Source organism: Erpetoichthys calabaricus, chromosome 5, assembly GCF_900747795.2.
Source record: "Erpetoichthys calabaricus chromosome 5, fErpCal1.3, whole genome shotgun sequence".
Taxonomy (NCBI): domain Eukaryota; kingdom Metazoa; phylum Chordata; class Cladistia; order Polypteriformes; family Polypteridae; genus Erpetoichthys; species Erpetoichthys calabaricus.
The window spans coordinates 192,048,583-192,075,559 of NC_041398.2; the positions used below are offsets into that span (position 1 = coordinate 192,048,583).

Genomic DNA, 26,977 nt, shown 5'->3' on the forward strand with positions numbered 1-26,977 from the left:
TGGGATTAATAAAGTATCTATCTATCTCTATCTATCTAAAATGAAAAGAAACACACCAATATGCATTTTACCCCATAACTGATACATTTTCTTTGAGAACTTACTGCAAAAGACAGTTAAACAACTATGAAGGATGCTGTGTTGCTTTTTTTGACTTGTAGTGTTTCAAGATGGAACTGAGTCAGTGTGAACTGGAGTAATGAACACTTATGCTGTACTGACATGTTAATTTTGATGTAAATTATTGGTCAGTAATCTGACTATTGACAAAGTGCAACTATTTCTCAAGAAGCAAATTAAGCAGGCAAAAGTGTTAAAAATTTCTTAGTCTAAAACTGAATGGAGAGGACAGTTCAATTGAGGTAGAAACATTCATTTCTACCATAATCATCCCCAATCCTTAAATAACTGGGCCTGTGCCTGACAAGTGTTTAATAAACATTTAATCACAAAACATGCTCAGAACTGTTATTGTACATTACACAGTATATTTGATCAAAACATTAATTGAGCATAGAATCTGAATAAAAAGTCAAATCGTATTCCTAAAATTTGTAACTGTACTTTCTGTCACAGTAGCATTGTGTTCAACATGTAAATAATTAATCAAAGGAATTTTGGGGCTTATTGGACGTTGCTTTTTTTCAATGCCATCACATTTTGGTGTAAATGACACTTTCAGACATTGCAAAAAAGACAGATATCACAGCCTGTCATGGCCTACAGTAGCAAAAATGCCCTCTCTATCTGACATCTCCTTCACTTCACTGATTCATTATTTGTCCGGTTTCTACATTGTGAGGATTGCCTGTAGCCAGTGCAGACAGCCTGAATTAATCATGTAGGATCTGTAGCAAAAGAAAATTGCTTATTTAAGGGAGTCCCTTAACAGTCATGCATGCCTTAATATTTCCTTAGGAATCCTACAATTTTCATAGCAGTGGGGAAATATTATCTCTGCTTTAGCGCCTCTATCAAGGTAGAGAACCATCAGTGCTTTAAATTTTACTTTGCAATATATTTCATTATAATAATCTACTTCATAATTCTCATTCATTTATTTCTTATTGTCTTCATTATAAATGTATAAATGACCATATGCCTAGGGTTTAAGCTGTTGACCTTTCTAGGTCTAATTTTTCAAGTGGATGAATGATTTAATCCGCTTAATTATTGAGACATTTCTTGGAAAGATGGTTAAATGTGATGTGATTTATTATGTATTACAGGGGTATATATAGAAAGGGAATGGATTGGTTATGAACAAGACACAGTCTATACATTATTAAAGGGAACCATGGGTAGGTGAATGTGGGTAAGCGGCCACTAGGAGTCATTGTATCATCTAAAATAAATACATTCATCAATACATGAGTATCATAACTTGGGACAACAACTATTAGAGGGCCTATACTTTATAAGTTCATGCAGTGCCTGGAAATAATTACTCTGAGGGAGCTACATTAACAAAGGTGATTGAGGGGGTTGAAGAAACTGGGTGATAGCCCTAAAATCACCAGACCACAGCACAGGCTGTGTATGTGGTACCAGCACACTGCAGCCACCAGAGGGTGCTCCAGCCACCCAAATCCCAACACAGACAAACACATACACAAGTTTTGCCACACAACACAGCACTTTTACTTTCGCACCCCACTGCACAGCACAATAGAAGCACCAATAACACAACACACAGTCCTTCTTTCTTCCTTTCTCTTCCTTGTTCCACCTCCACTCCTCCTTTGGCAAGCTTCATCCCTCTTCCTCCAGACTCTGGCTCCCTGAGTGAAGTGAGGCGGCTCCTTTAACGCTGCTCCTGGGAGTGGTACAGGTGACTTGTTAGCCAGATGTGGAATCACTCCTAGGTGTGGTGGAAGCCCAATGTAAGGCTCAGCAGGTCCCCCCTCGTGGCCCCCACGGAACCCAACAAGGCTCTCCTGAACTCCAACTCCAGCGAAGTCCTGCAGGAATCTGTGGAGCTACAGCAACCCGGGGGGGGGGGGGGGGGGGGGGGGGGGGGTGCACTCTAGCGTTCTGGGGGAGGCTATATTCCGCTACATTGGCCACCTAGACAGGAAGGGTCCCCCGTCACAACACCCAGTGTTTTTTATGAAGAGCAAGGGTGACAGTAATGAAATTGTTTTATTATATTTTTTCTGAGCTTCCCATTATGTTTTCCTTAATTTTATTTCTTCTATTTTGGGTTTTGAAACATGGAGAATCCAAATTTTGTAACTTTTTTTGACAAGTATTTATTGGAGTTAAAAAAATACATTGTTTCTGATGTCATAAATTTCTCATGGGCACTGCCATTTCAGAGTATTTTGTTATAGCTTTACCAAAGTAACAAACTGGATGTGCACAGCACGTGAAGTCTTTGGTGTAAACGGATAAAAGGTAAGCGGTTACTGGGATTGTAGATAAACTTCCAAAAACTTTGAAGCAAAAGACTTCATTAAAAGTTTTTATGGTATAGAAATTTAGGCAGAGTTTCTCAACTTTGATATTTAGTTTATATTTTAGATTCAGTAATAGTTTCTTGACTTCCTAGTTATAATTATCCATTTTATTTTTAGTTAACATATTTTCTTCTGGTCACTACATGTTTTACTGCTTGTCACGCATCTCTAGCACAACAGTCACCAGAGGTTTCTCATCCTTTAAATGGTGTTACACACGCACGATTAGGTGGCAGCCAACGAGCCCGATTAAGCGCAAAAGAACAAAACGTGGGGGTTTAGAACAGAGTACTAATGCCTTTCTCCCTTCCTCAACAGAAAAAATGAAGATTAAAGAGCGCACCTTTTGGAAGTCTCACAAGGGTAACGTCCCTTCTGGCTCCATTAGATGACTCCACTTCCAGGTCCTTTTCCATCAGTGTCACTACTGTCCCAAACTGATTACTTAACTCCTGGTCCCTTACTGGTGACCTCATTTCCGGCTCCTGATTATGATGTCATCTCCATCCCTCACCATCAATGTCATTTCCATCATCCTGTTTCCTGTTCTAATTTCACTTCCTGCCATGTATGCATAAAAATCCCACAAAGCTTTGTTTTAGTTGTCAAATGTCCAATTTACTAATTTTGACCGTAGTTTCAGTCATTCACGATTACTTGTATCCACAGACATTATACAAGGAATTCCCCTAACCCTTAACCTGTGCTTTTGTCTTTTTATTTCATTACAACAGGTATTGGGATCATTGATGTTGGACACTTGAGACCACCATGGAAAGCTATAGAGAGGGCTTCCAGAGGGCATTCCTGACCCTGAAAGCAAATCTCAGCCTATACAGCTGATCCTTGGGTATCATCCATTTGATTTTAAAGTCAGGGGGAACAACAACAACAATAAAATTTTATGTAGCACGTTTTCATACAAATGATGTAACTCAAGGTGCTTTACAGGATGAAGCAAGAAAAAAAGAAAAAATATAAAAATAAAATTAGGCAATACTAATTTACAAGGAGAAGGAGAACAGAAAAAACAAAAAAAACTCCAGACGGCTGGAGAAAAAAAAAAAATCTACAGGCCACAAGACCGCCCAGCCCCCTCTAGGCATTCTACCTAACATGTGTATAGGAGAGTGGTAGATCCTACTACAATAAATAACTGTGCTGTTCCTGTTTCAAGCTGAATAAAGCTGGTTTTGGTAAAGTACTGAGACTCAGCTTCGTGTTTTGGGGTGCAAGACAGGGACTCACACGTCACAATGTTGTCACAAGGATCATAAGGTATAACACATACTGTAACTCCACTTTTCAACATGTAAAGATTTCAAACCTTTAATTAACTGAACTCGCCTGTACTCCAAAGCAGCATATGTTACGATCATTACGAGATACCTTATCTTCTTGCAATTTTATGAGTAAAAAGGACTATGGTAGGAAACACAGCCTTAAACTGTAGCACACCTACATTTTAAAACTACATAAGATAACATAACAAACCTACCTAATTCAAGTTAGCATTGTGGAGCAGTAGACTTCTCCCTGGAAGGATAGGGTGTAGGGCAGGAACTCAGGAAAGGGCGCCTGTCTAATCTGAAAATATCTGCTTGTTAACTTAACAAGTGCCCCAATGATATTGGCTTTTAAATCCAAGCCAGATATTCATAACTTTAGAAGACACAATGCTTATGAGAGCTATTATACTATACGATGTGGTAGATATCATGTCTGACTTAACCTTTTCTCATTTTTTATTTCTTCTTGGTATTCACTGCCACATTTATGAAAAGAAACTTCTCCAGCCAATGTGTCAAGATTTTTAAGAACTTTTGGGTTCAGTGGTGAAAGAGATAAAAGTGTGTCAGATGAAAGCACATCAGCAAATGTGTGCCAACACAAGCATGTGGTGGCAAATGTATGCAGAAAAAACGGGCATAGCAACAAAGTTCTACATCTAGAAGGTTGCTCTTTCCATCTTAGAGAGTTGCTGCAGAGAAAAGTGAAGGATTTAATTGAGTGGACACTTACAAAAACAATGATTAATGATAATTAGCTTCCTAAACAATTTATAATGTTATCAGCTTCAAGTTTTCTGCCTTGTAATGATATCCTCTGTTTGAAGAGCTTGTGGATACTTTCCTTCCAGAGCTAGAGGTAGCCACATTATAGGTGACAATAAATTAGTAAATCCTGTGCAGCACATTAAAATTTTCTTTTGACATGGATTTAGAAGAGTGTTTTTTTTTCCAGGTACACTAAAAACGAGTAAGGAAAGTGAACACTGGTGAGAGCAACACACACACATCAATCTAACAGAGGAAAAGATTTGGCTCCACCAAGAGTATATTTACAATATAAAAAGTGCACCCAGGAAGTAGCTAAACTATAAAAACAGAGGCAGAAGAGCTGATGTAGAGGAATGGTGGATATATAGGAGAAACCCTGCAAGCCACTGGATAGCACAATGTGATTTCTATTGAATTATTATCCCTTTAATGGTAAGTTAGGTTTCTGGGTTGTAGGGCTGTCAGAGAAGGTCTAGCAAGGTGGTGTCAAGAGTTTTAGAAGAAATTTCTAATCAAGAAAGACTTTTCCAGGGAAGTAACACTTGGGTGAGGCTAGTGGCCTATTAGTAGAGGCAAACACTCATCTGGTAGGAAGAAGATAGGCCAAAGGGTAGAGAGCAAAACAGAGAATAAGAGAAAAAGGCATAAGGAAAAGGAAAGACTTAATGTTTAGAGGAGTGTACTTATACTTGGGTAAGCAGACAAGCCACCTCACTGGACAGGCAGGAACAGAAGTTCTTAGGTATGCCCTGAGAGGCTGCGCAGGTTTGTATACTTTGAATATTCTATTTATTTATTTCTATTTCTATTTATTTATTTTTTATTTCTCCCTGTTTTTATTTCTTAGATTCTTTGGCCACCTTGCTGTTTTTCTGAGTTGAGGGGATGCCATGTGACCTAAAGCAGAAGTCAATATAATGATGCAGTGCTGTTGTGTCATGGATCTATTACCATCGGTTTGTATCCTGTACTTTTTCATTGGCCTAGAGGAATTTACATATTCTTCTTACATATTCTTCTGCGTGGATTTTCCTCCAGGTATTCATGTTTTGATCTTAAATCTCAAAAATATACATATTAGGTCATTCTAACCTGGTTGTAATGGTGTATGTCTGGGTGAGTGAGCCCAGTGATGAGCTGGTTCCTGCCTTGTGCCATGTTAAGCCAGATATTGAAAAGATAGGCTTTGATCCCCTCCTCCCCTGAAATTTCCTAAGGTTTGAGAATGTCATGTTATGTTATTCTAAAGTGTTAGGTTTGACTTAGTCATACATGTCATTTATAACTCAAAGTGAAGTATGGAGAATATTTCCTGGTCTAAACTAACTATGCAAACCACCTGAGACTCTGCAGCTAGTGAGGGTCCCCAACCCACACAGAGAAGAGGGGTAAGATCCCAAAATAGGTACTCCAGACAGAATAATACAGGCCCTGCAATTATATGGCTGCGCATGAAGTGATGATTGTTAGTGATAAATCACTAACAAAGAGTGTGGCCTGTGATCATTATTTATGTAATATCGATAAGGTATATCACTACCTAATTAACACTACAGATATGTCACCTAAGTGATGCTTTATTTCCTTAACAGGCTTTAATACAGATTACAAAAACATTTTCACATCTCCCACCTGCTACTCTATAACAGACTTGAACATTAACAAGATAACAACATTTATCACAGACTATCGGTATTTTTAAAGAAAGCTTAGTAAAATTTTAGTATAATTCATAACCTTTGTAATTTTAGGTATGCCTATATAAAATATTTATACTTCAAAAAATGTTTAATTAATAGCTAGGTTTATTTGATGCTTTACTAATATCATTTCTGAACAAATCTTAACAATATTTCAATTAGTATACATTTCAGCTATCGTCTATTAAAGACTTTTGACTGATTTGAAAGCTACTCACTATTCGTTTCAACCTGCATCTCCTGTACCTCTGACCACATATTCCTGAATATCAGCAAAATATGTCATGTAAAGATTATTTAAATGCTACTTTTTGTTGATATTCATTTATACATTCATTCATTTATACAATATAAAGGAATTTTATAATCATTCACTTTTGGCCAAATCTAAAAAAGTTGCTTCCAACCAGTCACATGGTTTGCTGCCGTTTTCACTAAGTATTGTCCTTTTCCAAACAATCTTAATATTTCCAGTGACTTAAAATAAAATACTGTTCTTTTCACTGGTAAGTAAAAAGTAAGAACCAGGTGATGGGAATAAAACATTCATTTAGATTTTCTCTTAATTTATTTATATGACTACCACACTAAATAAAGAAATGAGTATACAGTATAGCACCCAAGCAGTGTTGTGTTGCCCCTGACAGAAATTCATGTATCAAAAAACATTAGCATATTAAAATACCTCATGGAACATATTAATAAATGCTTACCATGTAGCCAATTCAATCTCCTGTCAAGATTTTCTATCCAAATTCTGATCAGGTCTCTCGTGTAATTTACTGTTATTATTGTAGGAGCACATTGATTTTTTTTAAGAGATGGTATAAACTGTATTGTTTAAAGTATGTATACACCAATGTATAGACAGCGCATACCTCGCTAAGAGACAAACAATAGAGCAGCAAGATGAAGATGTCAGTAGGAATAATTATTCTAATCCCTTCTGTTTTTAGTCTACCAAAATGCTAATTTATATGATTTCAACTCTAATTACTTTGTTAATTTTTGTATATTCACATATTATGAATTTATCACAGGACTGAATTTGGACATTCTGTAAGAATCCTTCTAAACTCACTTTAAAACATGTTTCCCACAGCCCTTTGTCTTTCTAATGTCTTTTATTGACAGCTGCAGTATCTAAGTTAATTGTTCAGTCAGCCTTTATATGGCTGATTAGCAGCATCTCAACATGAACTGAGCACTGGAGCCTACAGAATCTCACTAAACGGGTTATTCATTGATGCAATAATGTGAATTTAAAAATTCCAGTAAGACTTTCTCTTACAGCATATTGTTTCCTATTGTATATTATGCTCTTTGGAAATGTCAGTCAAAGGAAATGATGCAGATGATGTACAACATAATGTTATGGCCTCTCTTTGAGTACTCTCTGCAGTTCAGGTCATCACCTTATATGAAATGGTTTTAAATGTGTACCATGGTTAATCCGCAGATTAAAGGAGTTTAATTTACAAGGAAAGGCTGGAATATAGATTGTGCAGAGCTAAGAAAAGAGGAGGGTTAGGAGAGACCTGGTAGAGGTAATTAAATTCTTGACATGTGTAAACAAGATAATCTACTCAAGGATTTCCTTAAGGGAATCCAGACAACAGAGCAACTATAAGTTCAGGTTCAATTTTTCTTCGCTATTTCTACTTAGCACATTGAAGTTCTTGCTTTTGCTTGTTATCTCAGTAAAACACAAAAAATAAATAAATAAATAAAATAAAAAAGCAACAAAACATCCTAAATTTACAGTACAATGCACAGATTAGGAAGATTATCCACCACACTAGTTTTTGTGAATGTCCAGAATGAAGTTCATTCAATAATGTCCATGTTAATGGGAACAGACAGATAATCATTGTGTTTTTAGCTGATGTAGTCTAAAAGAGGATCAAATGTTTTTGAACATGTTCGACTTAAGTTTTGATACTGTGCTACCCTTTGGTAAACTATACAGATCAGAAGTCCACAATTATTAAAATCTTGTGCTATAGTACATGCTTCATTACAGCAGAATATTGTAGATCTTCACAATCCATCTTTAATTAAGCTTTTTTTAGTTAGGTTTTAAGTAGACATCACAACCTTCTCAATGGCTTTTCTTTGCTGTATGCTTATATTATGAAGAGCTACTCTACATGATGAAACTAAGGGATGGAAGACCCAGGAAAGAGAAATGGTGTACCTTCCGAAGAAACTGCGCCGAAATATCCAGCGAGGTGACAAAGATGCTCCGCAGCCTTGGCTTACTTCGGCAGCCTGAGAAGCTGTGCTGGTGGAAACGCAAGCAGTGATCGGAAGCAGAAACGAGGGAAACGCAGTGGTGTTAGCACAAGGCTAAAAACTAACCCCACCAGACCTGCGATACCATCCATTCTGCTCACGATTGTCCGATCGCTAGACAACAAGCTGGATTACATAAAGTTGCAGCAGGCCAAGCAGTGGGAAATGAGAGACTGTTGCATCTTTATTTTCACTGAGACACGGCTCCAGGAAAACATTGCAGACTAGATGGACTGACCATCTTCCGAGCGGACAGAGACACCTCTTTGTCCGGTAAGACCCATGGGGGGGACTTTGTGTTTATGTGAACAGAGAGTGGTGTATGAACGCTGCCTCAGTTGTGCAACGCTATTCCCTGCTGATAGAGGTTTTATCGGTCTACCTGCTGAGAGAATACAGTTGCGTGCTGGTGGTTGCCGTCTACCTCCCGCCTAGCGCAAATGCTAACCAGGTGCGAATGGAAAACTACGAGATCATCAGAAAACTGTAAATGATGCACTCTGTGGCATTTTTCATTATTGCTGGAGACTTCAATCATGCCAACTTGAAGTCAGTTCTCCCAAAATTCTTCCAGAATATGAACTTTGCTACTAGACGGGGAATCTGTCTGGACGCCTACAAGGCTCTACCCCGCCCCCACCTCAGATATTCAGACCATATCAGCGTGTTTATGGTTCCTGCATACAAGTCCCTACTGAAGCGCACTAAACCAGCCCGCAAGAACATCAGAGTGTGGCAGGTTGGTGCTGTTTCAGCTCTCCAAGACTGCTTCGAATTGATAGACTGGGACATTTTCAGGGAAGCTGCTATGGATGGTGACTCCATCAATCTGGAGGAGTACACAGACTCTGTGACTGGCTACATCTCCAAATGCATAGAGGATGTTACTGTTACCAAGGATATTACCACAAGAGCCAACCAAAAGCCCTGGATGACGAGAGAAGTGCACAACTGCTCAAGATCAGAAATACAGATCTGGGGACAAGGCTGCCCTCAGGGTGGCCAACCTGTCTCACGCTATAAGGAGAGCTAAATGGGCATACGTGCAGAGGATTAACATACACTTCAGCAGCACCAAAGACACACATTATATGTGGCAGGGTGTTCAGACAATTACAAACTACAAGCCCAATACAACAGAACCGATGGTGATGCCTCCTTACCGGATGAGCTGAACAACTTCTTCACACGGTTTGAGGCACAGAACAAAGAGCCTGCGAGAAAAGCAACACCTCCCTCCACTGACCAGGTACTCTGTCTCTCCATAACTGATGTGAGGAGGACTCCATGCAAGGCTGCAGGACCTGACAACATACTTGGTCGTGTGCTCAAAGAATGTGCCAGTGAACTGGCTGGTGTCTTCGCAGACATGTTCAACAAATCTCTGAGCTAGTTGTCAGTCCCAGCATGCTTCAAGTCGACCACCATCATACCAGTGCTGAAGAAGTCATCAGTGACATGCTTGAATGACTACCGACCAGTTTCACTCACGCCAATCATCATGAAGTGCTTCAAAAAGTTAGTCATGTCACACATAAAGACTAATCTCCCTGTCTCCCTTGATCCTCTTCAGCTTGCATACCGCTCAAACAGGTCAACTGAGGATGCTATATGCTCTGCCCTTCACCTCTCCCTGACACATCTGGATAAAAAAGACACATATGTCAGGATGCTATTCATAGACTTTAGCTCCGCCTTCAACACAATCATCCCTCAAAGCTGGTTGTAAAACTGAGCAGGTTGGACCTGAACACCACCCTCTGCAATTGGATCCTGGAGTCTTGACAGAGAGGCCCCAGTCAGTTCGGATGGGCTGCAACACTTCCAGCATCATCACACTGAGCACTGGAACGCCGCAGGGCTGCGTGCTTAGTCCGCTGCTCTTCACCCTGCTGACTCACGACTGCACAGCCACGCACAACACCAACCACATCATCAAGTTTGCAGATGATATGACGGTGCTGGGACTGATAAGCAGGGATGATGAAACAGCATACAGAGATGAGGTGGAACGGCTGTCTGCATGGTGTGAAGACAACAATCTATCTCTCAATGTCAACAAGACAAAAGAGGTAATCGTGGACTTCAGAAAATCACATCCTGCCCACATCCCACTCAGCATCAATGGTTTAGATGTGGAGACTGTTAGGAGTACCAAGTTCTAAAGTGCACATAACTGAGGAACTTACATGGACACATAACACCTCATCACTAATTAAGAAAGTCCAGCAGAAACTACACTTCCTGAGGCGGCTAAAGCGAGCAAGTCTTCCCCCTTTCATCCTCGCCATGTTCTACAGAGGCACCATTGAGAGTGTTCTGACCAGCTGCATCACTGTCTGGTATGGCAACTGCAACATATCCAACCACAACAGCCTAAAAAGGATAGTGAAGACAGCAGAGAACATTATTGGGGTGCCTTTCGCTTCACAACAGGACATACTTTACAAATGCAGTGTCCACAAGGCCTGCAGCATTGTGCAGGACCTCTTACACCCCTCACATGGAGTTTTCACACTTCTGCCATCCAAGAGAAGATACTGCAGCATCAAAGCCAGATCTGCCAGGCTACAGGATATTTTTTATCCCCAAGCTGTCAGACTCCTTAACACCATGTTACCCCCTGGGATCTTTCACACTGCCTCAACCACCTCCAAAAATACTTTCCTGCAAAGACGAGTGATCATGTAGAAAAGAACTGAAAATCTCATACTGACCTTTAAGTATTTTGACACTCTTGATATCCTTCTGCTGTGAGCCGTCATTGTTTACATATGAAGACTCACTACTTCAGTTTAGCATATCCTGACTAGAGCTGCTGATTAACTGTACAGACTACATCTCTGTTGTTAGTCATTAGCACTAAAACATAAATAACATGATAGTTATAATTGGATACTAACCCTCACCTATTCTGTTTCTCTTCTCGGTACTTAAATGTGGCACTTGGTGCCACGGCCCACCTGTCAAGTTGTTTTGCCTGCCCTAGGTAAAGTCATCCCTGATGGAGGGTTGCAGGAATCATGGGAAGGAGGGGTCTTTTCTTCGGATTGGCTGGCCCAGCGCTGTTTCAGCCATGGAATGGCCAAATGGGGGAGGCAGCTTGATGGATGAGGTCTCCAGGACTCTAAATATACCCAAATCTTCTTATGTGATATCATTTACTGTTAAATTCTGCTCCATTCTTGTAACATTTTTATTTTTATACTGTATTGTTCTGTTCTGTGTATTGTATTGTATTGTATTGACCCCCTTCTTTTTGACACCCACTGCATGCCCAACCTACCTGGAATGGGTCTCTCTTTGAACTGCCTTTCCCAAGGTTTCTCCCATTTTTCCCTACAAGGTTTTTTTTGGGAGTTTTTCCCTGTCTTCTTAGAGAGTCAAGGCTGGGGGGCTGTCAAGTGGCAGGGCCTATTAAAGCACATTGTGGCACTTGTGTGATTTTGGGCTATAAAAAAATAAATTGTATTGTATTGTATTGTATTGTATGTGTTAAACAACTATTATCATACACTGATAATTTCTGTATTATCTATATCTATTATTTAATATTTAATTATGTATTATATTACATATCTATTGACTATATTTATGTATCTAGATTGCAAATACCATACATTGCATCAATGTTCATATTGCTTACTACACATCAATATTGCTGCTACTTCTTTGTCTTGTCTTTGCACAATGTCTTGTCTTGTAGGTGTTTTAATTTTAAATTGTAATTCTAATTCTAATTTTGGGCGGCACGGTGGCACAGTGGTAGCGCTGCTGCCTTGCAGTTAGGAGACCCGGGTTCGCTTCCCGGGTTCACCCTGCGTGGAGTTTGCATGTTCTCCCCGTGTCTGTGTGGGTTTCCTCCGGGCACTCCGGTTTCCTCCCACAGTCCAAAGACATGCAGGTTAGGTGGATTGGTGATTCTAAATTGGCCCTAGTGTGTGCTTGGTGTGTGGGTGTGTTTGTGTGTGCCCTGTGGTGGGTTGGCACCCTGCCCGGGATTGGTTCCCTGCCTTGTGCCCTGTGTTGGCTGGGATTGGCTCCAGCAGACCCCCGTGACCCTGTGTTCGGATTCAGCGGGTTGGAAGATGGATGGATGGAATTCTAATTTTAATTCTATTTTTAATTTATTATTTGCACTTGAGCTTCGCAAATTTGTCTATCTGTATACTTGTATATGGTTGAGATGACAATAAAGTTCACTTTGACTTTGACTTTTTTCTGCAGAGTGTTTCAAATCGCTGGGCTTGACTACTTGAACGTATTATGACAGTATGCCTGATATTTTTAAATACAGACTGGACTAATCAACTCTGTAGGTGAGGATGGACACTTATCTGTTAGGTAAGGATTTGCAAAGTTTTTCCCCTATCACTGTCTATCATTCTCGTGGTCACTGTATAGTAGTAAAGCCTTGTCTCAATTCTCTTGGGTCTTTGTAAAGGCCATTGAGTCATTCCTTGTGTGATTTTGAGCTATACAAGAAATAAACTGTTGTTATTGTCTAAATGTTCCTCAATCTTCATTTTCAACCAAATGTGTGTTCACTTTGCTCTGGGCTGGATTTGAAGGACTAGGATTGGGAACATAATGAAAGGCATAACCAGACTTCAGAACTGGATAAAAGACACAGAAAATGCATTCATCCATCCATCCATCCCCTTCCACTTATCCGAGGACGGGTCGTGGGGGCAGCAGCTTGAGCAGAGATGCCCAGACTTCTCTCTCTCCGGCCACTTCTTTTAGCTCTTCCGGGAGAATCCCAAGGCGTTCCCAGGCCAGCCGAGAGACATAGTCCCTCCAGTGTGTCCTGGGTCTTCCCCGGGGCCTCCTCCCAGTTGGACGTGCCTGGAACACCTCACCAGGGAGGCATCCAGGAGGCATCCTGATCAGATGCCCGAGCCACCTCATCTGACTCCTCTCGATGTGGAGCAGCAGCGGCTCTACTCTGAGCTCCTCCCGGATGACTGAGCTTCTCACCCTATCTTTAAGGGAAAGCCCAGACACCCTGCGGAGGAAACTCATTTTAGCTGCTTGTATTCACGATCTTGTTCTTTAGGTCACTACCCATAGCTCATGACCATAGGTGAGGGTAGGAACATAGATCGACTGGTAAATTGAGAGCTTTGCCTTACAGCTCAGCTCCTTTTTCACCACGACAGACCGCTGCAGAGCCCGCATCACTGCGGACACCGCACCGATCCGCCTGTCGATCTCACGCTCCATTCTTCCCTCACTCGTGAACAAGACCCCAAAATACTTGAACTCCTCTACTTGAGGCAGGATCTCGCTCCCAACCCTGAGAGGGCACTCCACCCTTTTCCGGCTGAGGACCATGGTCTCGGATTTGGAGGTGCTGATTCCCATCCCAGCCGCTTCACACTCAGCTGCGAACCGATCCAGAGAGAGCTGAAGATCACAGCCTGATGAAGCAAACAGGACAACATCATCTGCAAAAAGCAGTGACCCAATCCAGAAAACAGAAAATGCAATTAAATGTAAACAAATGCAAAGTGCTAAATACCATGCTGAGCTATATGTTGCACACTTGAGAAAGACTTGGGGATTAGATTGAAGCAACATTTTCACTGTTGAAGCTATATGCAGAGACAATTGAAAAGGCAAGTAAAGCGTTAGGTTGTATCAGGTGAAGGGCATTATGCTCAAAGTCTATTTGTGCAATTACAGTTTATTTGATACAAGAAGCACACAGGAAGGGGTAGATTTAAGAGACAAGAAGTACTCCTGGCCACTAGAGGGTATATGATCTTAAAGGAGAATACATGGGACTCTAATTTGCCTTACACAGAGTTTTCGCGCTGAGAGTTGCCTATAGCTTGTGACATTTTACAGCTACTGCAGTGACAGACATGCAGGGACATCAATAGAGCTCTAATCAGGTATCCCTTCTTAATTATTTGTCCAGCAGTGACACTTTTCAAATTCGGAGAATGAAATGTAGCTTCAAAGATTGAATTAGAGTCAACCATTCAAATAGCAGTAAGAGGAGAAGCCGGAGTTAGGCATGAGAGATTTGTGCAATACTGTGTTGGAAAATTGGGCCAGCAACGTCAGTGGAATTTTTGCTTCCTTTCTCTTCTTGTATTTCTTTTCTTCTTAATCCCTATCTTAAGCATTTACTTTATATGAAAAATACACCCTCTTTTGAGTACAGTACACTGGTTTTCTTTTTAGTTTTAGTGAGGCTAAAAGACAACCATGTAATTCACAGCTGCAATAAAGTTAATCCAAAATTATATCTACAAACTGTATACTGTATACAATCTACTATACTGCATATTATACAGTATACAGAGAATCTCTTACTTAAGGATAATGCTGGAAAATTAAGGTTGCAGAGCAAGATATTGAGACAATTTAGATATTACTGTTCAATTTGGTAAATTTTGATAAATATTCTCCGGTTTCAACAGCTTTTTTCAAGTCTTCGAACAGTATGGCACTTTAGGTTTGAATATCAAAGATTTCAAATGTATTGCTGTTTACATTCCATTTTTTGATTTCCATGTGTTGTATTATCATTTTTTTGGGGAAATCCTGTGACTTTGTTGCCTTGACATAATGATCTGTTGCAGGAAGGACATTGAGCTTCTTGACATCATGTATATGACAGTTTATAAGTTGGCAATGAATGGCTACTGGCATCCAAACCTGTGCATAATCAAATAAAAAGTCTTGCATTCTTCTCTAACTTATTTTTTGGGTTTCAGTTGTAATTGGTTCTTTTGCTTTTTGCCTTTGATTTTTTTTTTGCTTTGCACCCTCCCCCACCTTAACCTATTGTTTATGGGGGAGGAGCAAAAGCTTTACATTTGTCAAAAATTTCGATCTCCGGTCTTTGATAGATCTCAATACTTTAGGGGACCCTGATACCGAAAACATTGATATCTCGATGATGGGTCTGTATGTGTCTGTTTCTGTGTGTGTGTGTGTCTGTCTATGTGTCACAGTTTCGTAAGGACGGTCTGGAGCTAAAACCAAACTCAAAACTTTAGCGTATTATGAGCTGACGATGTGCTAATTAGTTTTTGAGCCAAATCATGCAAGAGAAAGAGGAACTCTGGAGTAGGGGTCCTCAACTCCGGTCCTGGAGGACCACAGTGGCTTCAGGTTTTCATTCTAACCCTTTTCTTAAATAGTGACCTGTTTTTGCTGCTAAATAACGTCCTTTGAATTAATTTTAACTGACTTGCTCTTGAAGACTCAGCCCCCTTAATTATTTCTTTTTCCTTAATTAGCTGTCAAACAATAAAAAGATACAAAATGAGCCAAATTATGACTAGGAAAACAGTGTCCATCATACAATATCTGAAAATAAAGAAAGATGAAGGTCCCCAAAACATTTTAACAACGCTCTTAGAAAAGAGAAAATCAACAATTTCGTAAATGTATGCCATCCACAATGAGAGCAGCAACAAGCCAAGTAATTAAAGAACGGGTTTAATTAACGACAAGACTCAGCAGGCCCAAGACCTGAGGCCCTGACTTAGTTGGTCTGCTGTTGGCTCACTCACTTCACATTTCATTTCTGTTTGGGTTCTGTTTAAGGAAAAAAATGAAGCAATTCAGAGGAACGATGAAGGAAATTCAGGGGAAGAAAAGTTTTAAAATAAGTCCATTAAAATGACAAAAACATAAAATTTGTGGGCAGCCATCCTAAGCTTTAGATATGAGTCTACGATGAGTTTAGACCGAGAGAGGCAGCAATCTTATTATTCTTGAGATAAAAATAATGTGCTTTACTCCCTTTGTTTATTCTGCCTTCACTTTTACTACAATAACCCTATTATCTTTGGTATTCAGGCCTTTTAAAAGTTTCATTTGGGTTCAGGAACAGGTCAAGATCACCCAATAAACGCCATTAGGTTCAATATTGCCTACTTCTGCCGCCTGTTTAGAAAATGAAAGATACATTCAAAAATGAAAAAAGTTATTTTACAGTGTATGCAACAAGTAACTTTGTTTTCAACAATTAAATAACAAACCTGTTATGTTTTGTGTTTTCAAAGCATTTGTGATTTGCCCTCAAAGTCACTTTTTAACCTTGTTGATTGTAATGCTTTTGCAGCCCACTAAACGGTAAAGTCTTTTCAACATTGAACACACAGTTATTTATTATTCCTGAGAAGAATTTATGAAATACAATAAGAATAAATTTAGCACAGTGATATAACAGCAGCTTTGAAAAAAAGATACTTTGCTCTGCAGCAAATTGATACTTTATTAATGTAATGTTCCAGCTCAGCTCCCTTCCAACCCCTTCTTTTCTCTGTTGAATATCCCCTTGGCAAACCGCATATTGATAAGTCTTTCAGATGCAGAAGCAAAGTAATGTAGCTGTTTCTTCAGTGACAATCTCTCCTAAAGTCTCAGGCTGAACTTAAACACAATGACATTGATTTTCTGTGGTGTGCCCGATTTCTAGAACAATCCTTAACGGTGAAAAGAAAATGATTAGTAGGTGAAGTTGTAGGGTGATCTGCAAAGATGTCTGCATCAGTGGCCTCCTAGAAAATGATATGCATGATACTTCGTTTTGCCTTACCTTTGAGACTAAGCACTGAAGCTCTGATTTCAGATCAGAACACCAATCTGCATTTAATAGTTATTGAAATTCCAGGCTGCAGTCGATGCACTACTGCAGATTTAGAGCCCCTTAACAATCTTTTCATTCCAATATTGTAAACTGCATTGCATATAGTAGTTCTTGTGTCTGTATTCCTATGAAAGATTTCATCATGGAGAGATCAGTTAGCTTACTTTACTCTTGACATACAATGCAATACAAGATATTCATTGTTATAGCTTTGAATAGCAAGGCCAATGAATTTTAAACATTGCCAATTGTTGCTATTAATACAAATTCAAGAATAAAGCTTCAGCAAGAAAGTAATAAAGTGTTTGCAAATGTATCATCAGCATTTGATTAGCATATTTTTTTTACTAATGCTAGATGGTGCTGTTCATCCTCTAAAATCTATGTACTTAGTATTTGTGGAGACCCTGATATGGCTGCAACAAAAAATGTTTTAATGATAAGATTTGCGATTTTGCAGTTTCATTCGGAATTTGCCATCCATTTTATTTCATTGCTTTTTCTATTAAAGGGTCACGGGGAGGCAAAGTCTATCCTCCTGATAGATCACCAGTCCATCACAGGCCTTCCTTTTGCACATATCCACATCAAACACACCCAGAGCTGACAGTTAATATATCACACTTGTCTTTCTAATGAAGGATCACCTGCTTGCCCAGAGCAAACCCACACAGGCAAGAGCAGAGTGTGCAAACTCCACAGAGTGACCAGTGAAACAGCAGTGCACATCTGTTCTCACTTCCAGTGTTTTGTTTTTAGGTTGATAACACAAACATGAAAGCAAAATGTTCACATTTTTTTTAACGTGCAGCTTAATGAGTAATGAGTCACAAAGCATTCTGTTCACCGTTTATTCAGAATTCAATAATGTCTATGTTTTGTTTTTTCTTTCACTTGAGATGATTTGAATGGAAGAAAAAAAATGATTAGTTGAAGAAGTGGTGTGAATGAGGTTTCACCCTGAAATGTATAAAGAAATAATTTATTAAATTGCATTGTATGTAAAGTCTGCCCTAATCTGCTACAGCCTTTTAATGAGTCCTCCCAATGACAGAATTATATATTTAACTGGTAAATGTACTCTATTAGTTATATTTCATCAGTAGTGGGAGGACAGAAAAGTCACACTAATAACTGATTGTCTGTCGTCTTGTCAAAAAAATGATACAGGGCTTTGTGACCCATGCCATTACCTTTTTTTTTATTATTACTTAATAGCTCCTCCACTTCATTTGGCAGAAAGTTAACATGAAGCCATGCATGTCCACTGGTAGCAGGTTTTTCCATTTGAAAATGTTTTAAGGAGATCTGAGAATGAAAGTAATATAATACCACATAAAAATCAATTTTTCCAATTCTCTTTTTAAATGTTGTAATTGATATTAAAAATCAAACACCATGTCACACCGTTATCATAGAAGACTTAATGTATGAGCATGTGTACTGCATAAGAAACGCTCATCATTTGCAAATGGTAGATTTAAATTGATTCTCTTTGCAGTGGGAACTCTTGCTGTTTGATGTTCATTTTCTCTTTCTCTGTGTCTCTGAACAAAAAAGACACACTACCCCCTACTGTTAATATGGAAATGCAAGGTTTAAACTACAAGATGTGCCGTATGCTGAAGATTAGGGGCTGAGCTCTCTGCTCTGGTGTGATAACTGACTCTCTTCTATTCACTTAATTACATTTTATTGACTTCCACCAGTGATCTTTTTAAGTCCCCAAATGAAAAGGAATAACTAATGTGCTTTTTATTAATAGCAAAGATAACAGAAGTGTTTTTACCAAGTGCTTCGTAAATTGATTAAGACAAACTATTTGCATTGTTTTAGCAGGAAGCATCAATAACTATGCTCATCAATAAAGTGTTAAAATGTACTGACTGGGGGAGTTCTTCATACTATTACAAAATGTCTGCATGGCACCACTGTGAAGAATACCAACAGATAAAACTGGCTCATCTTCACATTAGTTAACCCATTTTCACACACGCCCCACCACACACACAGTACTGTACATTTCCCCACTCACTCAACATCAGGAAAATTAAGAGTTGTCTGTTAACCTAACATGCATGTCTTTGTGATGTGGAATGAACACCTAACTAAGTGCAGAAATACGTTTATAGACATAAAAAGAACTTGCAAACTCCAGTGTCGGCTGGGGCTGTCAAGCAGCTGTGTTCACACTGCACTACCATGCTGTTCACTAATGACTCTTCTTTTTTTTATTTTCCACGAAAATCACCATCAACAAAATAATGATGTCTCATTTTATCTTTTCATCATGCATATTATATTCACCCATTTTAAATTTTAATTCCTTAGAAAATAAAATAAAATATTTACTATATCATAACTTAATAAAAAGAGAAGCCTTACAGTTCTACAGCTACAAAAAAGGTCATTTGCATCACAGACAATGGAGCAACAAGTTCTGTAGGCTGAAATAAAATGGAAAAAGCTAAGAGGGGGAAAAGGGTGTAAGTGACAGAGCAAAGGCTTGGTATTTCTCACTTTTTGAAATTCCTTATTCATGCAGTTGTGACATGATTTTGAACATATAAAATTAAGTACGAATTTGATTTATCTTGAGTGTTGAGTTTATAGAAATTCTTGCATCATTCGCGACACCAAACAGCCTCTATGTCTGGTTACTATTTAGGGAGTGGAAGTAGAGGTGGTCCACTTCTAGAAGTACTTGAGGGTCCACATTAAATAACAGGCAAGACTGGTCTCAGAACACAGAGAAACTCTATAAGATAGGACAGAGCAGACTCTTTTTTCTTAGGTGACTGTGTTCCTTTAATGTGGGTAATGACATCTCCTACAACTCTGTGATAGCCAGAGTGATCTTCTATGCTGTTGTGTGCAAAAAAGGCCCACAGAATTAACAAGTAAAATAAAAGGGCAGGCTCGGTTATAAGATACACCCTGGAAAGACTGGAGGTAGTAGTGAAGGAGAGAGTCAAACAAAATTGACACACTAACATCGAGTACTTTCAGACAACGAGTTATTTAGCAGAAGTGTGTCAAGAAACACTACTGGGCCTCCTTTATACCAACAGCAATACACCTTCATAATGCCACACTGTGACAAAGACTACCAGGTCAGAAATTGTTTTTCTTTTTAATTTTCTTGCTTTTCATTTATTCTAATAAGTGTTCAGACCAGTGTTTCCCAAACTCTGTCCTGGAAAACCCCTGTAGCTGCAGGTTTTTGTTCCAACCGGATTCCTAATCAGTGACAACACCTGATAGCACTGATCTCATTTAATTAGCTGATATTTTTTTTCTTTTATTCGACATTCAGAAAAGCATAGCAGCATGATTTTTACATTTTTAAGACATTTAGAAATATTTCTGCTTTTGCTATAGATTTAAATGCTTAACTCTCTTTTGTTGATTTCATTATACTTTGCCCTTTCTCTGTGCAGTTTACCCCCTTCGTTGTATCTTAATAATGACAATTAAAAATGAACAGATCAGACACCCAGGCAAACAACACTAAATAATCAAAGGCTGCAACTACTTTAGAGTCAGACCCACTAATTAGTATATAACGGATTAAACAATTAGAAGACCTAGAAAAGTAGAATGAAAACCATGATGAAAATACTGTTAAAAAGAAAAGAAAAACATTATTCCTATATAACTGATTAGTACATTTTAATATTTTTTTTTTTTAGCAAACTTAGTTTTCCAATTTCAATATTGATCACTAAACACAGAACTTGGGAAATATCAGTTCACTTAATTAGCCCAGGAGTTCAATTAAAAACAGAAGCTGGTTGGAACAAAAACCTGCAGCCACAGGGGTTCCCCAGGCCCGAGTTTGGGAAACACTGGTTCAGACCATAGCGTGTATGTATATGTTTAATTATTTATCTACCTATTTATGTATTTAAAAAGCTTCTGTAAAAAGCCAAATTTCCCCCTGGAGACAAATACACTATCTATCTATCTATCTATCTATCTATCTATCTATCTATCTATCTATCTATCTATCTATCTATCTATCTGAGAAATCCCCTGTGTATACAGTACATGCATATTTCCTTGTATACAGTATACTGTATTGCCAGATGTTTCTCTGTACATGTCTCAATAATTTGTTTTCTGTTTTTACTGCATGTCTTTTATCCATACTAGTGTTATTGCAAGGCACACCAGGCTGTTACTGTATGTGAAAATGCACAATTGAATAGATTTGAACTGGCAACTATCAATGAGTTTAGACAGCCAGATGAATCTCCACCAGCACATCCTTCTTAGCTGATGCTGTTTACATTGTTATTGATCCTAAAATAAATTGAGCGCTTAAGAATGTTGTTTTTTTTAAGGTAGCTAACATAACATTAACATAACACAAGCATGGATAACTCAATTGAGGTTAACATAGGCAAGAGCCTATCCTAGCAGCACTGGATGCAACTCAAAAAATAGCGCAAATCCATTACAGTGCTCACTCATATACACATGGACCAATTTGACATTGCCATTTAATCTAACCTGCACATCTTTGCGAATGTGGGAAGAAAATCAGAGTACCCAGATGGTGGTCCACACAAACATGTGGGAGAACATGTTAACTCAATATGGACAATGACGAGATGCAGGATTTGAAGAGGATGCTGGATCCATGAAGCAGTAGTGCTAGCCACTGCAGCATTGCACCATTTTAAGGCAGTACTATATGATACAGGAAATGGCAGTAACTCACTCTGCTTTATTATAAATTATTCACAGGTGGGATTAACAAGGATTACAAATTTAATATTTTATTATGCAAAAATTTCCAAAACTTTAATAAGCATATCAAATCCATTACAACTTCAAAAGTGATACTGATTGACAACCATTGTAAACTATTGTCTCGTCTCATCTTCTCAACCACTTTTTCTAATGAGGGTTGTGCCAAGATGAGGAGGCTAAACAGGTCGGCCCTGACTTCCATGTCCCCAGCTACAGATTGCATCTGTTCCTGAGGAACTCCCAGGTGTTTCCAAGTCAGCCAGGAGACATAATCCCTCCAGCATGTCCTGAGTCTGATAATGAAAGCATTATATTTATTATTACACAAAATTCACAAACCTACTTAATTCAGTTTAGGGTTGCAGGGATCCACAGGCTATAGTATTGGCATTGAATGCAAGACAGAAATTGTCTTTGTGACAGGGTCCTAAACTAGGCCTGCTCATGCTCAGGATCAATCTGGAATCGCCAATCAACCTAATGCTTTTAGTATGTCTTTGAAATGTGGGAGGGAGACTAAAGAATACAGAGGAAAACCCCTACACCCGGGGAGAAGAAAACATGTAAACTCCAAACAGAAAAGGACCAGCCAAGGGATTTAAAGACATGGATCTGTGAGTTGGCAGTATTAACAGTTTGTAGATATTTAATAATTATTTATTAATATTATCATTAAATAATAATAGTAAATTACTACAAATGCCATGTATAATTTGCTTCACTGTGTCTATATGGTTGTATCTGTACTTTGCACTTATTTTTGATTGAGTTGGATGGTGTTTTGTCTTGGTAAAGTAATATTTTACTCTACTTTTCCCTATTGTATTATTAATATGTAGTCTTTGTCAGAATGCCTCAAATTTCACAGACTTACCACTGTTTATAAGGTACTGTACCATATAACTTCTCCCCACCTTCCCTTCTACATCTAAAACCTCAGACAATTAGGTGTAGTAAAAGACAAGCAGGAGTTAAGTTACAATTTAAACAACGTATTATTGATAATATTCATAAATAATAACAATATGCAAAGTACATTTGAATATTGGAAGCCATACAACTTGATAAATGATGATGTGTAGTTTCAGGCGGCACACAGACTTGTTAGTCACTTAAAAATGTCTCTAGTTCATTTGTGGTCAGCTTTCTTCAGAACAGGCCGCATGCCTGTCTCAATATGACTGCCGAGCTGTGCTCTTCATTGTGTTGTCCTTTTCAGTTCATGATGTGAGATGGTCTTTCAGTAGTGTGGCAAGAGAGAGGGGTGGCGCAGTGTTAGCATTGCTGCCTCGCAGTTAGGAGACCTGGGTTCGCTTCCTGGGTCCTCCCTGCGTGAAGTTTGCATGTTCTCCCCGTGTCTGCGTGGGTTTCCTCCGGGCGCTCCGGTTTCCTCCCACAGTCCAAAGACATGCAGGTTAGGTGGACTGGCAATTCTAAATTGGCCCTGGTGTTTGTGTGTGTCCCACGGTGGGCTGGCACCCTGCCCGGGATTGGTTCCTGCCTTTTGCCCTGTGTTGGCTGGGATTGGCTCCAGCAGACCCCCGTGACCCTGTGTTCGGATTCAGCGGGTTGGAAAATGGATGGTAAGAGAGAGAGAGCTGTGTAAAGCAAGCAAATTTATAGGTTTTCTGTCCAACCCCTACAGCCAATAGGGTGTCATAGTACTTAAAGGCTTCTGATACAAGCCAGTTCCAAACAGCCATACCTCAAACCAATGGGGGGATAGAAAATCTTCACACCTGCCCCCCAAAACCATATGTTAAGGTAAAGCTTGGCAGTTAGGCAGCCTGGCTTTGTGTGGGTGTTGAGAGAGAGACTTTAGCAGAGAAACACTTGCAAACTGGTTTGAGGCACTTCCCCCCCCCCCCCCATCCCTATCGTAAAATTCAAAGAGACCCATTCCTAAAAGGGGGGGGGGGACATGAATGCTTCTCACTAACGTAACACTGATATTACATTGCTTTGCCTAAGTTACAAATAAAGACATACAAAATTGTTATCAAGTTGTATACAAAATTTCAAATCACAACAGATGGTGCCACTGAGGCAAAAATGGAAGGACTTTCATATACTGTAGATTGTGCACTACTGGAGATCATGGGCTCGTGTCCCAGGTCTTCCCTGTGTAGTAGCGCTTTGAGTAGTAGGAAAATACTGTATAAATGTTCTGAATTATTATTATTATTATTATCAGCAAGAGTGAAAAGGAAGGTCTACAGGATGGTAGTGAGACCAGCTACAGTGTGTTATATGTGTTGGAGACTAGAAAGCAAGAGACAGAGGTGGAGGTAGCAGAGTTAAAGATGCTAAGATTTGCACTGGGTGTGACAAGGATGGATAGAATTAGAAATGAGTACAAGTTTGACGGTTGGGAGACAAAGTCAGAGAGGCGAGATTGCTTTGGTTTAGAGATGTGCAGAGAAGAGATGCTGAGTATATTGGGAGACAGATGCTAAGGACAGAGCTGCCTGGCAAGAGAAAAAGAAGAAGGCCTAAGAGAAGGTTTATGGATGTGGTGAGAGAGGACATGCAGGTGATGGGTGTAACAGAACAAGATGCAGAGGACAGAAAGATATGGAAGAAGATGATCTGCTGTGGCAACCCCTAACGGGAGCAGCCGAAAGAAGAAGAAGAAATATTATTATTATTATTACTATAGATTATAAAAGGAAAGAGTCAAAGCAAGTGGTACCACTTTTGGGGTATGGACCACACTGGGTGACACCATCAGAGTGTGACTGTCTATAAAATTTTTGTGCAGTGTTTAGGGTTGAAATCACCAATGGGCTCAAATATGATGAAACGATTCAGTACTTGTGAGCCATTAACCCTTGTAGACGATTGTCGCAAATTCGCATCAAACCGCTTCCAGGCTGAATGCAGCCGAGGTGGCACATGTATCCTGCTAATGCCGGTTGCTATGTATTCGATACGTTCCAAGGATTGTATTGAAAGTGCTTCTCATCCCATTTAGCGGACGTAGTGGAAACTATAACCGCCTGATGGAAGCGAGGTGTTGGCGTTTCCATGCACGTGGATTTTGGCTGCTTACTTTGAGAAATTCTCCACATTTGAGGTAAATTGCGCTAAAATAAAAATACATATAAGCTTATTGTTTTCTTCTATTGCTGATATTTCAGAATAGACTACATGTGACGAAAATTGTGGAAGTTATACGCCGTTTTCACTATGTCACTTTTTCGCTACATTCGGCAATAACGGCTGCATATGAATAATATTGTATTTAGGTGCAATACCATAGAAATTCAAATTCCTGTGCATAGATTTCAAATGCTTGCATTTTGATCCTAGTTAATTTCTAGAATTAATGTAAAAATAGCATACTGAGATATAAATGCGATTTCTGCCCTTTATTTTGAGGCAGAACTAAATGAACACATCAACTTTGTACGGGAAGCAAGCTGGCGGACTTCAAATCAGGGTTCCACCAGTTGAAAGTGATGACAGCTGTCTCAGTGACAGTGAGGATAGCGATGAAGACTACATACCTACACCATTATCACAAGGTGATGTTTCTGAAGATGAAAGCAGCAGTAATGAGAGTACTGACAATGAAAGCAGCAGTGATGAAGACTCTGACAGCAATCATGATTCACCTGCTAGCACCAGTGCTACTGGTGCAAGAAGGCGACCAGCTGCTACTGCAAGGAGAACACAGCAAAAGGCAGTGTGGAAGACAGTGCAACAACAGAACTGTGCAAAAGACATTCCAATTTGGCAAGCTACTCTTCCTGATGCTGATGAAATCAGACTGCCCATTCAGTACTTCCGAGATTTTTTGATGCTGATCTTTTGGATAATATTGCAGAAAAAAGTAATCTGTATTGCACGCAAAAAAATCCAAATAGTGCCCTCAAATTGGATCAAAATGAACTGGAGCAGTTTATTGGCACTGTAGTGTACATGAGTGTTGTACATTTACCAAGGTCAAGAATGTACTGGTCCAGTGAATGTCGAGTAGCACAGGTGGCTGATGTGATATCCCGAGACAGATGGGAACAAATTAAAAAATTCATTCATTTCAATGACAACAGCAACATGCCAGCCAACAATGATGGAAATTACGATAAGCTTTTCAAAATCAGGCCAATTATTGATTCACTTCTCCCAAAATTTCAGGGTCTCCCACAAGATCAAATGTTGTCTATTGATGAGCAAATGGTGCCATTCAAAGGTAGATCTAGTCTAAAGCAATATATCCCCAAGAAGCCATACAAATGGGGATACAAAATCTTTGTGCTTTGTGATACAAAAGGCCTGGTGCATTCATTTGACATATTTGCAGGGAAAATAGATCCTGTACCTGGAGAACCTAACATTGGTGCAAGTGGAAACATTGTGCTAAAGCTTGTACAGGTTATTCGTGGTGCTCTCAATCACTTGCTGTATTTTGACAACCGGTTTTCTTCCTTGGATTTCTTTGTTGCTCCTGCAAACAAGGGACTACCACCCCTGGGGACTGTGCAGCAAAGTCGCCTGCAAGGATGCAATTTCAGCATAGACACTGATATGAAGAAGAAGGGAAGAGGGACATTTGAAGAGAAAAAGGTTGTTATAGTCAATGTAGAAATAAGAGCAGTAAAATGGTTTGATAATAGAGGGGTGATCGTTGCCAGCACTTTTGCCAGTGCCCAGCCTGTTTCTAACATAGAAAGATAGGATAGAAAGTCAAAAAAGAAACTGTCTATAGAATGCCCAAACATCATCAGCCTGTACAACAAGTTCATGGGTGGCGTTGATGCTCTTGACGCACTAATTGCATATTATCGCATCCACATAAGGTCAAAAAAGTACTATCATAGGTTCTTTTTTCATTTTGTTGATATGGTCATTGTAAAGAGCTGGTTGTTGTATCGACGTGATTGTGATTCACTGAATGTACCAAGAAAGAAGCAGAAGGGTTTGCTAGCTTTTAGAACATCAATTGCACATGCACTCTGCATGCAAGGCAAGGATATGTCAAGGAAGAAGTGGGGGCGGCCTTCATCTGATGTTGAAAGGGATTTCGAAAAGAAGAAACATCGAGGTCCAGCTAAGGCTACTCCAACACTGGAAGTCCGTTCAGAT

General features: G+C 39.4%; 1 protein-coding gene across 2 annotated transcripts in view; it reads right to left on the reverse strand.

The window, feature by feature from the left end:
• The window catches only part of trpm3 (transient receptor potential cation channel, subfamily M, member 3), a 971,875-nt gene that overhangs the window by 694,637 nt on the left and 250,261 nt on the right, over positions 1 to 26,977 (reverse strand). The gene's annotated exons all lie outside the window — the stretch shown is intronic.